This window comes from Benincasa hispida, chromosome 1, assembly GCF_027475165.1.
Source record: "Benincasa hispida cultivar pf3 chromosome 1, pf3_genome.v1.1, whole genome shotgun sequence".
Taxonomy (NCBI): Eukaryota; Viridiplantae; Streptophyta; class Magnoliopsida; order Cucurbitales; family Cucurbitaceae; genus Benincasa; species Benincasa hispida.
In genome coordinates, this window is record NC_143478.1 from 81,395,798 (window position 1) to 81,400,955 (window position 5,158).

Here is a 5,158-nt window from a genome sequence, read left to right on the forward strand (position 1 = left end):
CTTATACTATAACAATTATAATATAAAGATGATGCATGTCAATGCTTTTTATGCATGCATAAATTTAACTTATATTCTATGATGCATGAGTATGCTCTTACATAATAAATCATGCTTCTCTAAATTATAACATTTACAATAAAGAGATGATGCATGACCAATGCATAACCTAAGGTGGGATTTGCTATATGTGCATACCATATGATATATAATAAACATACATCACATGTAATAAATTAAGAATTAATGGATCGGGATGAGCCTTTACAAAAAAAAAACCAGAATGAAATAACTCTATCTATTACATTTTCATCGAGCGAACCGGGTCTTGTACCGCCAGGAGGACTCCATCGTGTAGTAAATGCCAAAGGTAGACGATCGCTCAGTGCGCACTAGACGATAAACGCAAAGACTAAACGATCGCGTAGACGAAAATGAGGCTGCGAAGTCTGATCTTTAGGCGATCGCTTAACGCGGCGAAAGGTAAACGATTTACTGTGCGTTACTAAGGGATTGTTTAGTCAGTTACTAAGTGATGAAGCTTACTGAGCTAAACGATCGTCTAATGCGCGCATGCATTAGACGATACGTAAGCATCCTATCGTCAACATGACCCGATACTCAGCGATCGCTTACCCCATCTTCTACACGACCTGATCAACCCTTGATCGTCTCCTTCCTCGAAGAACTACAACTCTTGTTCCGATCTTCTTCACGAACTCAAGACTCAAACAAAATTTGAATTACAGACTCGATAACGATTATTAATGCCCAAAAATGTAGGGGCCTTTACAAACAACTAAAAAAGTGAAAGAATTAAATCAAACCGAGGCTAACATCCATGAAAACACACATTAATCCGCACATATACAGCAATTTAATGAATAAACAGAGCAGATATGCACTCACCAAGAATGTATATGTAATTTGTTGCAACAATAAAATTGGAATATCAGAACCTGACTCTGATACCAATTGAAGGAACTCTTAACGAAAAGTATCCATGAGCGCGTTCAAATCTTTCCGATTTCAGTGTGACCGAAATTACTACACACACATTCTATCAAACAGTTATGCAATTTACACTAATTTACGGCATGCTTCGAACAATAAAATACAAAAGAAAGAGTTCTCATACCAGTTGAAGACCTTCTTAAAGTGTTGAACTCTGACGCAGCAAACTAGTCGGCTGCAGCAGCACGATCGTCTACACGAATGGCAGCAACACGAACAGTCACGAACAAGTGAACAACAGTGAGGACAACACCATCAAAAGGAGCCCTTGGTATTCTCGGAGTGAGAATCCAAAGTATGCTCTTTGGTGAATTTGGTAGAGGTCGGAGAAAAAACAAATCGTGTAGATGATAAGCAAGTAGGAGAGAAAGAGCTATCATATAGCTGTATGCTTATCGTTTAAAAGAAGCTACACGATCGTGTAGGTTTTACTAAGCAATCGTTTAATAAAAGGTAGACGATCGTTTAGAAAACGCGGCATGCTATGCGATTGTTTAGGGACGGGCATGCGATCGTTTAGACGCTAGTGTGCGATTGTTTAGATGATGAGCAACTATCGTATAGGCTCTCAAACTAGGTGATCATTATGTTTTCACACCGATTGCGATTTTTCTTGAACTTTTTGCAAAATGAAACAAATTTTCATTTTTATTCTTCAGTTACAATAACCGACTTTGGATTCTCCCATTAACGCACGTCCGAGGAGAGGTTCGGCCAATTATCATATAATTAACCAATTTAATAATTAATTACGTTTTCACACCGATTGCGATTTTTCTTGAACTTTTTGCAAAATGAAACATATTTTCATTTTTATTCTTCAGTTACAATAACCGACTTTGGATTCTCCCATTAACGCACGTCCGAGGAGAGGTTTTCGGCCAATTATCATATAATTAACCAATTTAATAATTAATGAATATAATCATATTATATTCTTACCCTATAGTTTGATATCACATATCTACTATGGTAATTTCTCCTCCACTTAATATAAATCATATTTATATCTAATTTCCTCCAAAATAATATATCTAATACATTTGGCCAATTATATCATATATAATTAACCAGTTCAATTATATTATATATAATCGAACTCCCTATTGTCAATTTGAACATTTCAAATTGACCCAAACACTGATTCTCGACTTAATCCAAGCTACCCAGGGGACTTAATGGACCTGTGGCTCGAAGTTCCAACGGTCCATGAATAGCTAACTAAACTCTTTAGCCAAGAGATCCACCATCCGTTAACTGTCAGACATTCTACTAAAGACCAACAGTTGAACTCTTCTTACCAAGATATATTTCTGTGTCCATCGGATATAACCAATCATGAGTACGATGACCCTTCACAGATGCTCGTAAGTACAGCTAGGCCAATTTACCGTTTTTTCCTTGTAGTTACATCTCACTCCTTAAGTACCATTGATTCCTCTAATGAACAATACAACATAGTCCAACTATGTGTGAACACCTCTCGAGCCAAAAGAAGGTATGTGGTGCCACATCAGCTCTTAAGGGAGCTATTTATCTACTTACCCCTGCTTTGAGGAATAAGTGAATTCCATCTTGTGTAACTGAGGTCCCAACTCCCAAATCAGACGAATCTCCAAAATGGTAGGTTTGAATCGGCTACCTAGCCACTCGCACCCATACAAATCAAAGGACCGCTCTCAATAGCAAGAGTTCCCAACTCCGCAAGATTGAGGTCATGTTATCTATGGTCATCCTAGTGAAGTGAAGTCTCTGTCATGAACGGTGTTATATAATGAGACGTTAACACTTCGTGGTCAAGTCTTATACAAACTCTTTGTATAGGACGCCCCCACTCGCATGTCCCCTAAACGAGTGATCAGGATCAGACCATCTGTGACAAGTTACAACATATGACCATTCCACAAAGCGGGCTATATCCGTAGCATTACCAAGATAAGGTTTCCCTCATATATCTATATACTACAGACCATTTTGGTTATCAATCAAGACACGATTCACTTGTATGTCACCACATACATGCTTATGTTACATACAGATAACAAGGGATTTTATGTTTATTGGTTTGTGGTAAAGAAAATAAAACATATAACTGAGAAAAAAATGAGATGTGAAGTAAATATCATATATTATACAATACAAGCGTTCGTACAAACTGTTTACAAACTACAGGACACGAGACTTTAGGGCATCAACCCCAACAACATTATCTGTTTGGCAAGCAATGCCACATATTTACTGATCACAAGAGTTTAAAATATATTTTTTATCAGTAGGAGTTAAACTTGAGACAGAGGAGATGGTTGGAGTTGATTAAGGATTATGATTGTATTATTGATTACCATTCAGGAAAAGTAAATGTAGTAGTTAATGAACTGAGCAAAAAGTCAGGATCTATAAAAGCTACTCTTTGTGCAGTTCGAGGGATGTACTATAAGAACTAAGGAATGTTGATGCCACTCTGGTAGTTGGCCAAGCAGGGAGTTTAATAGCTCATTTTTAGGTTAAACCTACACTAGTAAATGATATTCTCCAAAAACAATCGGGAGATCCTAATCTCTGGAAGTTAGCTGAAGAGGTGAGTATGAACCTGAGGTCAAATTATGAGCTGAGATCAGATGGAGCCCTACTTAAAGTAGGAAAAGTATGTGTGCCTAATGTTATGACATTAAAGAAGGCTATCTTGGAGGAAGCTCACAATTTAGCCTATGTTATGCATCCAGGCAGTACTAAAATGTATCGAACGTTGAGGAAATCTTATTGGTGGCCTGGAATGAAGCAAGTGATAGTTTAAGAAAACACACAAAGGAAAAAACAGGATCATAGAGCATTCTAATTCAAAATTTTGGCTTTGAATTAAGCATGTTCATGAGATATTAAGAGGGTTTCATACATAGCTTTGAAGATCTTCTTCAAACTTGAAATTCAGCTGCAATCTCCTCTTCTTTTGATCGTGAACCACCACTAGGATTTGTCTACTTTCCTCTAAAAGCCTTACATTGAGTTGTAGGACTCAAAACAAGTTGGGATTAAGGAACTTTTAGAGGTGAAGTACACAGTTTTTCCAGAAACTGACGAACCCTTCTTCAGTTCAAAATTTCAGCCAAATCTCAATGTTTACGTGAACTTTTTCAGCTGACTGAAGTGTATTTTTATACAGGTACTTGATGCAGTCCAATTGCATAGATATATAACACCTCCTACTTGGAGAATTTTGGTGGGATTGAGTGGAAAGAAGACACAAAGTAGGAAAACCCACTTTGAATGAAAAATCAATTTTCATTTTCAAAAATTCAAATTCCTTTTAATTTTGAAAATCTTTTCAAAATTAAAACTAAATTTCAGTTCTTAATTTTATAATTAAAACTGAAATTTTGTTAATTTTACAAAAATAATTCATTAAATAATTTTTCTAATAAAATTAATAATTAATAATTAATTAAAAATTTTAATTAATTTTATTAATTTAATATCAAATAATAAATTAACACCAATTTCATCACTATGAATCCTCATTCATGAAATTTTTATTTAAATCATATTTAAATATTCTATAGTAAAGCATGCTGTAATTTTTATATTTCGCATAACCATATGTTTCTGTTTGTGATTATAATTGTAAAGTTCATATACGATTGAAATTTGGAAAGATCCTTCAGCTGCTCATGGAAATCCTCATGTTCGATTTCCTTCAATTGGTATCAGAGCTTGGTTGTTCTGATATTCCAAATTTCAATTCTGTTTTGAACTTCTTTTACAGTCTTAGTGGGTTTTCTGCATTTGTGTTTAATTGTTAAGTGCATTTGTGGATGGAGTTGATGGATGTTTACGGATTTAATTGCCTTTCTGTTAAAGCTTTCTTCAAGTACAAAATGTTAATTTGTAAGGGCCCCTGTGTTTTTGTACGTAATTAACATGCAATCAAGTCTATAATTCAAAGAGTTTGAGTTAGTCGAGTTGTTTGTGATAAAGTTTCGAAGCATGGAGATGCGGTTCTCAACAAGGAAGAAGACTAAGAGTTGGTCGTATCGTGTAGCCTAAGGTAAATTATCATTGGGATTTATCTAAACGATTATGTAGATTTTTCTATATGATCGTGTAGTATTTACTAAACGATCTTCTAACTAATACTAAACGATGGGGT